Here is a 10,100-nt window from a genome sequence, read left to right as displayed (position 1 = left end):
ATACTTACCTGGCAGGGGAGATGACATGATCATTGCGGTGGCGCTCCCAGGACGAGGTTATCCCATTACACTTCGGGTGAGCTGACGCCTGCGATGTCCCCAAATGCGGGATACTCGACTGCAAAATTTGTGGTAGTGGGGGACTGCGTTCGCGCTCTCCCCTGATTTCCAAACCAATGGCAGAATCTGAATTGCGGTTTTTCTGGAGGCAGTGCTGTTATGCTGCGACTTGTCTTGTCACTGCTACGTTAACACCCAAGTTTGCTCGGGCAGTCTTTGGTATACCTTTCTTCCATCTCCAAGCAAGAGCCGTCCTAATTTTAAAACCGTGAAGCCCACCAAACTTCTGCTGCATATGTGACCATTTCCCTCTATTTCCTCACTATATCTCTCAACATGCTGCTTAACCACCTTCCCTCTTAACTGCTCTCAGTCACCATCTGCTCCATGTCTTACCACCGTTTGCTTCTTCGCCAACCTATCAAGCAAGAGCACCAACACCCTGAACTACAAAGTGCAAAGTCCAGCCCACCTCACGCCTGGGGAGAGCAATGCCTCATCTTCTGCCGTCGGACCCTCCAACCACACAGCATCAATGTTGACTTCACCCGTTTCCTCATCTTCCAACCCCCACCTCATCTCAGACCCGACCCTCCACTTGATTTGTCCCACCTGTCCATTTCCTTCCCACCTATCCACTCCACACTGACCTATCCCCATCAATGCTCCCCAACCCCCACCCACTTGCATGTACCTATCACCTTCACAGCAAGCTTCCCCCAGCTCCACAACCACCTCCAGTCCAATTACCACTTTCGCTCCGCTCCAAGTCTCCAGTCTGCTCCAATTCAGCTCTCAGTCTTTCTGTACTGATCCAGGCCTCAGCCATCCTGTACTGATCCAGGCCTCGAATCCTGCCCCATCCAGCTCTCAGCCATTCTGTACTGATACAGGCCTCTAATCCACTCCAGTCCAACTCTCAGCCACTCTGTACTAATACAGGCCTCTAATCCGCCCCCATCCAGCTCTCAGCCATTCTGTACTGATACAGGCCTCTAATCCACGCCAATCCAACTCTCAGCCATTCTGTACTGATACAGGCCTCTAATCCGCCCCCATCCAGCTCTCAGCCATTCTGTAGTGATCCAGGCCTCAAATCCGCACCAATCCAGCTCTCAACCATTCTGTCCTGATACAGGCCTCTAATCCACTTCAATCCAGCTCTCAGTCATCCTGTACTAATTCAGGCCTCGAATCCACTCCAATCCAGCTCTCAGCCATTCGAGACTCTTGCAGCTCTCCATCGGCTCCTCTTCAGCTCTCAGTTGCTCCGCACTGATCCAAGCCTCTGGCTCACTCTGTTCTGCCTCACATCTGCTCCACACTGATCCAGGCCTCCAGCCCACCCTGTTGTGCCTCTCAGCCTCTCCACACCACACGAGGCCTCCAGCCCACTCTGATCTGCCTCTCAGCCTCACCACACCACACGAGGCCTCCAGTCCACTGTGTGCTGGGTCACAGCAGCCCCGCACTGATCCAGGTCTCCAGCCCACTTTGTTCTGCTGCACAGCTGCTCCGCAGTAATCCAGATATCCTAATTTAATCTTGTCCCATTTGCCAGCACTTGGCCCTTATCCCTCTGAACCCTTCCTATTCAGATGCCTTTCGCATGTTGTACCAACCTCCATCACTTCCTCTGGCAGCTCATTGCGTCCACGCAGCACCCTCTGTGTGAAATAGTTGCCCCCTAGATCCCTTTGAAATCTTTCTCTTCTCACCCTAAACTATGCCCTCTAAATTTGGAATTCTTTACCCCAGGGAAAGCAGCAGGTAAATCAGACACGGAAGAAAAGGACGATTACATTTTAATCACAGGCCAGTTTATTTTACACAGAGGGTGGTGAGTGCTCGGAATGTGCAGCCAGACGAGGTGGTGGTCTCAGTTTCGTGTCTCATCCAACATCATGTTGAGAAATATGTTTCCCTGGCACCCTTAATCTTGAATGTGATTTCAACCTGAAGTCACTAATCTGATTGAAGAAAGATTTGCAAAGCTGCAGCTAAACATTGTAGAAAGTCGAGGTAAATTGGTTTGAAAAAATGCTTCTAGTTTGACAATCAAAGATTGTAAGTTGCTTTTATTCGCGTTGACATCAAATTCCGTCGAGTGTTTGAAAACAAAGTTGGAACTTTCCCTCCTGTTTTTCCGCGAATCAGCCTGAAGGAAACAGGGGCGGGGCGCGTCCTTTTAAGGGATAGATGCAGATAAGCAGCGCAGGCGCAGCCGTGGGTGGTATTTGAGTAAAACGGGAGTCCTGGAGACATTCGGTGATCCATTTGAAGAATGAAGCTGATCGACAGGCAGGGCAGGTTGGGGAAGTGAATGTTCGATGTTGCAAAAGTGAGTGAGTGTGAGAGTGAGAGGGAGCGGCTGTTGTGGGGTGTGAGCGAGTGTGAGTGCTGAGCATACTTACCTGGCAGGGGAGATGACATGATCATTGCGGTGGCGCTCCCAGGACGAGGCTATCCCATTGCACTTCGGGTGTGCTGACGCCTGCGATGTCCCCAAATGCGGGATACTCGACTGCAACATTTGTGGTAGTTGGGGACTGCGTTCGCGCTCTCCCCTGATTTCCAAACCAATGGCAGAATCTGATTTGCAGTTTTTCTGGAGGCAGTGCTGTTATGCTGCGACTTGTCTTGTCACTGCTACGTTAACACCCAAGTTTGCTCGGGCAGTCTTTGGTATATCTTTCTTCCTTCTCCAAGCAAGAGCCGTCCTAACTTTAAAACCGCGATCCTAACTTTAAAACCGCGATCCGCCCACCAAACCTCTGCTGCATATGCGACCATTTCCCTCTATTTCCTCACTATATCTCTCAACATGCTGCTTAACCACCTTCCCTCTTAACTGCTCTCAGTCACCGTCTGCTCCATGTCTTACCACCGTTTGCTTCTTCGCCAACCTATCAAGCAAGGGCACCAACACCCTGAGCTACAAAGTGCAACATCCAGCCCACCTCACGCCTTGGGGGGGGGGGAGGGGGAGCAATGCCTTATCTTCCGCCTTCGGACCCTCCAACCACACAGCATCAATGTTGACTTCACCCGTTTCCTCATCTTCCCACCCCCACCTCATCTCAGACCTGACCCTCCACTTGACTTGTCCCACCTGTCCCAAAACAGCTGTTATTTTAACTCAAAGATTTCGTACACGGTTCCAGAAACTTCCTCACGTGCCTCCTTTAGCGTTCTGGGATATTTCCCCATCAGATCCGGGGGACCTGTCCACCTTAATGCTTTTTAAAGGCCCCCAACCCCACCTATTGTTTAATGTTGAGATGCCCGGAGTACCAACATACCTGTCCCTAAACTCCCCATCCACCATGCCCTTCTGCTTTGTGAATACTGGTGCAAAGTATTCGCCACCAACATCACCCACTTCCACCAACCCCACACATAGATTTAGGTTCTGTTGTGTCACGTGTACTCAAGTACAGGAGTACGGTGGAAAGTATATAATGTCGCCACACACGGGGTCACCTTCCAAATAAACTTTAGTACTAACTATTAAAAGTTTAAACGAAAAACACCACCCAACACCAGGTTATAGTCCAACAGGGTTTATTTGGAAATACAAGCTTTCGGAGCACTGCTTCTTCAGGTGGTTGTAGAGATACAAGACACAGAACTTGTACCAAATACACCGGCGTCTCCAAATCATCACCGAACATAGTTCGTGGCTGGGGATCAGCCCTTGATCGCGGATTGAGGATCAGCCCTTGATCGCGGATTGAGGATCAGCCCTTGATCGCAGATTGAGGATCAACCCTTGATCGCGGATTGGGGATCAGCCCTTGATCGCGGATTGAGGATCAGCCCTTGATCGCGGATTGAGGATCAGCCCTTGATCGCGGATTGAGGATCAGCCCTTGATCGCGGATTGAGGATCAGCCCTTGATCGCGGATTGAGGGTCAGCCCTTGATCGCGGATTGAGGATCAGCCCTTGATCGCGGATTGAGGATCAGCCCTTGATCGCGGATTGAGGATCAGCCCTTGATCGCGGATTGAGGATCAGCCCTTGATCGCGGATTGAGGATCAGCCCTTGATCGCGGATTGAGGATCAGCCCTTGATCGCGGATTGAGGGTCAGCCCTTGATCGCGGATTGAGGGTCAGCCCTTGATTGTAGAGTTGAGTCTTTCACACCCAGAGCCAGCTACCAGGCAGGGATCAGCAAACAATCTGGCGCCTTCGGTGACCTGTGGGGAAAGGAAACAAAGTGGTTAAGGTTTCAACTTGCATCTGAACAGCATTATCACGGACGCACTGCTCGAGTAACTAACGTAACTAACTCAGTCAGAACAGAAAAGTGTAGTTCAGTTGGAAACTCCCGACTCGAAACAGGTTACTTTCTGAGCTAACCTTTCAAAAAAAGGGGGAAGTAAGATGGAAGTGAATGGCAGAAGATAGGGTAGAAGTAGCAAGGTAGAGATTGACAGCCGAAAGAGGGAAGGAATGAAGGTAGTTCAAGTGAAGAGAGCGCTTAGCTTGGGTAAAGCCTTTGCTTGATGCAGCCGTCCAAGTGGTTGGTGTCCTCGAAGAGTCCCAGCAGGCAAAGTCTGGCTGGCCTCTTGCAGGACCATGGGGGCCGAGCTCTGGAAGCGCAGGTGGGTCTTGAAGCCCTGGGCGATGTCCCGTAGCGGGCGCTGGAAGGGCAGCTTGCGGATCAGCAGCTCGGTGGGGTTCTGGTAGCGGCGGATCTCTGGCAGTCCCACGGTCCTTTCCCCTCCCAGTGAACTTCCGCGCCGTCTGCTTCGTACTCGCCCATCCCCACTCTCTCCCATCCCCATCCTCTCCCCCTCATCCCCATCCACTCTCTCCCCTTCCCGCCCACTCTCTTACCCCCCCCTCCCCGCCCAGAGTCTCACTCACTCACTCACTCACTCACTCACTCACTCACTCACTCTCTCACACTCTCACACTCTCACACTCACTCACTCACTCTCACACTCACTCACCCATCTCCCCCGCCCCTCCTTTTATACAGTCCTGAGCCACTGGCGGCTGGCGCACGGCGTTTTCTGATTGGTCCAGTAAAGCTCGCGTCTGATTGGCGCATAAAGCACCCCCGCTGATCTCACTGATTGGTTGATATTGCGTTTTGTGATTGGACAGTTTGACAATCCGGGAACAATCACCCCCATATTTGGGAAACTCAAAGTGTGAGCTTTAACCTCTGTGTTGCTGGACAGAATTGCATCAGGCTGCCTTATTAGGTTATGATGCTCGTGTTCAGCACAGGGTGCTGTTGTTTTGAGCGCAAAACTTTTTTTTTCTATTTTGTATGCTTTGTTCACACAAATCTTTGTTACATTCACAGCTGATGGTGCCATTCACATTCAGAAAACAGATTCCGTCGTTGATTTCACTGGATTAAATGCCCATCCTCTTGGCTTCAGCTTGGGTCACTCAGCACATCGTCCTGGACCTTGGAATGTGCCAGTCTGCAACACTCAGTCAGGGGCTGGGAGATTTGTCATAACCAAAGCAATCATTTTGTCACATACTAAAAGCCTGGAAACCATTTTGAATCTTATGTTAGTGTCTGTCTGTCATTCGTTCCCTGGCTCAGTGAGGTGGTTGAACTTGCAGCTGCACAAATACCTAACAGTGAAGTCTTTCCCAGCTCTTCCTTAACAAGAACCTCTTGTATACAGACACTTGCTTATCAGCTCATAACCAACACTGTCCAGACACTATGTGACTGAGGCTAGTGACTGGGCAAAGTGCCTGAACTCGCCTTATCCTGCAATTAACAGTTGATGCTGCTAGATTAGCAGAGCGCATGATGTGGAGGAGGAGGTCTTGGGCTGGGATGAACAAAGTTAAAAATCACACAAGCCCAGGTTCTGGTCCAAGAGGTTTATTTGGATCACTAGCTTTCAGAGTGCTGCTCCATCATCAGGTTGCTGTGGAGAATAGGACCAAGACACATAACTTATCGTGAAGGATTACAGTGTCATGCAACTGAGATGATATATTGAACAAACCTGGATTGTTGTTAAGTCTTTCATCATTTAGAATATTTTGATTCATTAATACGTAAATCCCAGAACTTCTTTTAAGTCACCTTTTCAAGATAACTTACGGTTTCATAACAAATGGTGATAATTCAGCTCAGACAATGCATTAAAGGGGTGAGGTTAGAGTCTGTCTGTATCCCAACCTTTCCTGAAGAAGGGCTTATCCCCGAAATGTCGATTCTCCTGCTCCTCGGATGCTGCCTGACTTGCTGTGCTTTTCCAGCACCACACTCTCGACTATGATCTCCAGCATCTGCGGTCCTCACTTTCTCGCATATATCCCAATTTTGAGTCAGACTGGTTCTATTTCCAAAGTGGAATTTACAAAATGTTACATATATTGACTGCCTGCAGATTAAGCATTTTGTGAGCAAAATAGAATGTATCTGCAAATATAATTCTGCCAATATAAATTCACCCCATCGACTAATATGTGTGTGCACGTCTTTCACAGAGAGAGAGAGAGCGAGGGTATGTGCGTGTGAGTGGGTGAGTGTGAGTGAAAGTGAGAAAGTGTGTGTTTGCATGTGTGAAAGCTTGGTGAAAGTGTGTATGTGGATGTGATGGAGTATAACTGAGAGGGTGTGAGTATGGGAGGTGTATGTTTGTCTGTATGAGAGAGAGCTTGTGTATAAGAGAGGATCTGCATGACTGTGTGAGGATGTAAGAGTGTTTGTGTATGTGTGAGCGAGTGTGTATCGTGTCGTGGGGTCACCTGTAGTCCAGTTGAAGCCATTCCCATGGGTACCGAACTTAGTTATCAGCCTCTGCGAGGCCACTCTGATTTGTTGTATATCCCAAAGTCCTCCTTGGAGGATGTTCACTCGATGATCTGAGGCCAAATTTCCCTGACTGCTGAATTCTGGGAGGGAACACCCCTGCCTGGTGATTGTTGTGCGGTGTCATCTGTTGTTGTAGCGTCTGCTTGGTCTCACCAATGAACCATCCCTCGGGGCATCCTTGCCTGCAGTGTATGAGGTAGACAGCGCTGGCCGAGACAAAGATTGTGATACAGCCAGACCTGCTGCGTACACGGTGCGTGGTGTCCCCACGTATAATGGTGGTATCCGTGTCGACACTCTGACATGTGTTGCAGGGTTGCCATAATAGGGCTGTACAGTGTTGTGGTCGATGTTATCCTGCAGGCTGGGCAGTTTGCTGTGAATAATGGTCTGTTTAAGGTTTGGCAGTTGTCTAAAGGTGAAAAGTGGTGGCGTAGGGAAGGTCTTGGTGATAACGTGTTACAAGCTGTGAAGAACATGGTGTCGTTTTTCACCAGCCTGAAAAAGAAGCCCTTAACTCCACTCGTTGTTTCTTGCCCAATAGTCAATTCGGTTGCCAGGTCAAAACGCGCCACTGTGCATCCAGAGCATCCTAACCAACCCCCCCCCCCCCCTACATTTCTCAGTGGCAATGCACCCTAACCCTGCACGTGTTCAGACTGTGGAGGAAACCCACACAGACACAGGGCGAAAGTGCAAGCTGCACACAGACAGTTGCCCGAGGGTGGAACCGAACCTGGATTCTTGGCGCTGTGAGGCTGCAGTACTAACTACTGAGCCACTGTACCACCCGGGTTTCTATATCATTGATTCAGGTTAAGGAGCTGCCACAGCCAGGAAATGATGTCAAGCTCGGAGTTTATACTGTGGAGTGTTGGGGTCGGACAACTCCAGAGGAAACCCTGACAATTATTGCTTGGGAAAGAGCATGGAACTTTGGAGGATTTGTTCCCACGTCGTGTTGCAGGTAGGGAATTCCCCACAGAATGGAGCGTTTGAAGCAGTCTCCATCCATCCTTCTCACAGAAAGTTTGATGCATTCGTGACGGAAAAGGGAAAAAGAGCGTGGCTTGTTGGGGAGGCGATGGGATATTGGTACTAACCACAGCTCAGGAGATGTTCTGAGGCGCAGGTTCCAATCCCCTTGTGACAGATGCTGGAATTTGAATCCTAAAAATAAATCAGGAATTAGATGTCCTTAAAGGTTAGGTTTTGAAGTATCATTGTTAAAGGGATTATGATGGTAGTGCGAGTAAATGGGAACTGTTCAATCAGCCATGGCTACATTAAATGGCGGGCTAAATGGTCTGCTGTCCCTGTGTTCCCTGGGGATGAGAGGTGGTAATCAAAACAGAATCAGGTTTGTGAGATGCTCTGATAACAACGTAGGAAAACGTGAGGACTACAGATGCTGGAGAGTCAGAGTTGAAGAGTGTGGTGCTGGAAAAGTACAGCCAGTCAGGCAGCATCCGAGGGGCAGGAGAGTGGACGTTTCAGGCATAAACTCTTCATGAGGAAGGGCTTTTCACTTGTTTTTGAGCTGGACCTTCAACTGGCCGTTATGTGCAGTGCAGGGGCTACTCCAGCAGAGGGAGGCAGTGGTCCATCTGCTGCGGTCTGTGGAGCTGACTGTGACTGGAGCTGACCGTTTTCCAGCATTAAGGAAGATATTCACCCCAGCTGCCTGCACAGTTACAATGCTCCCCTCACAAGGTAGCAACAAGAGTAGACCATTCAGCCTGTAGATGCTGCCCACCGCTCATTTAGGTCATGGCTTTCATAATTTCTCTCAATGATGTGGATATGAATTTAGGAGGTATGGTTAGTAAGTTTGCAGATGATGCCAAAATTGATGGTACAGGGTAACTTTCTCTCTCTCCCTCCCCTGGTTTACAAGATTTAGGCTGACAAGTGACAAGTAACATTCACACCACACAAATGCCAGACTATGACCATCACCAATGCGAGACAATCTAACCACGCCCCTTCACATTCAATGGTGTTACCCTCACTGAATCCCCCACTATCAACATCCTGGGGGTTATCATTGACCAGACACTCAACTGGACTTACCACATAAACACAGCGGCTACAAGAACAGGTCAGAGGCTAGGAATATTCTGGCGAGTAACGCATCTCTTGAGTCCCCAAAGCCTGTCCACCACCTACAAAGTGCAAGTCAGGAGTGTGATGGAATACTCCCCACTTGCCTGGGTGGGTGCAGCTCCAACAACACTCAAGAAGCTTGACACCATCCAGGACAAAGCAGCCTTCGCTTGTTTGGCACCACATCCACAAGCATCCACTCCCTCCACCACCGATGCTCAGTAGCAGTAGTGTGTACTATCTACAAGATAGAACATAGAACATTACAGCGCAGTACAGGCCCTTCAGCCCTCAATGTTGCGCCGACCTGTCATACCAATCTGAACCCCATCTAACCTACACTATTCCATGTACGTCCATATGCTTGTCCAATGACAACTTAAATGTACCTAAAGTTGGCACTGCAGAAATTCACCAAAGATTCTCAGACAGCGCCTTGCAATCTAGACTACCTCTATCTAAAAGGACAAGGACAGCAGATACATGGGAACACCACCCCTTGCAAGTTGCCATCCAAGCCACTCACCATCAAGAAGGGATTAGATTAGTTTAGATTCCCTACAGTGTGGAAACAGGCCTGTTGGCCCAACAAGTTCACACCGACCCTGTAACCCAGCCAGACCCATTTCCCTCTGACTAATGCACCTAACACTATGAGCAATTTAGAATGGCCAATTAACCTGACCTGCACATCTTTGGACTGTGGGAGGAAACCGGAGCACCCAGAGGAAATCACGCAGACACAGGGAGAATGTGCAAACTACACACAGACAGTCGCCCATGGCTGGGATTGCACCTGGGTCCCTGGTGTTGTGAGGCAGCAGTGCTAACCACTGAGCCACCATGTTATCCTCATGGGTCTCGGTAGGATGCTTTTCGGAGGGTTGGTGTAGACCTGTTGGGCTGAATGGCCTGTTCCCACACTGTGGAGATATATCGCCGTTCCTTCACTGTCACTGGGTCAAAATCCTGGAATTCCCTCCCCACAGCAGGTGGGCAGCAGTGATTCAAGAAGGCAGCTCACCACCATCTTCAGAAGGGGGCAACTAGGGACGGGCAGTGACTGCTGGGCCCAGACAGTGATGCCCATGTCCCATGGGAGAATGAAATAAAATTGAGACCAAGA

General features: G+C 49.6%; 2 non-coding genes across 2 annotated transcripts; both read left to right on the top strand.

Annotated features, from left to right (window-relative positions):
• LOC148140957 (U1 spliceosomal RNA) lies at positions 1–164 on the top strand. Its single transcript, XR_015753206.1, has one exon. It is a non-coding gene; the product is annotated as a U1 spliceosomal RNA (small nuclear RNA).
• A 2,302-nt stretch (positions 165–2,466) lies between these two features.
• LOC148140956 (U1 spliceosomal RNA) lies at positions 2,467–2,630 on the top strand. Its single transcript, XR_015753201.1, has one exon. It is a non-coding gene; the product is annotated as a U1 spliceosomal RNA (small nuclear RNA).
• Positions 2,631–10,100: the final 7,470 nt, after the last annotated feature.

The sequence above is a fragment of the Chiloscyllium plagiosum genome, unplaced genomic scaffold, assembly GCF_037043375.1.
Source record: "Chiloscyllium plagiosum isolate Xiang-an unplaced genomic scaffold, Cpla_swu_hap1 HiC_scaffold_35, whole genome shotgun sequence".
Lineage (NCBI taxonomy): Eukaryota > Metazoa > Chordata > Chondrichthyes > Orectolobiformes > Hemiscylliidae > Chiloscyllium > Chiloscyllium plagiosum.
Note: the sequence above shows the minus strand (reverse complement) of the source record. Positions and strands in the feature narration are given on the sequence as shown.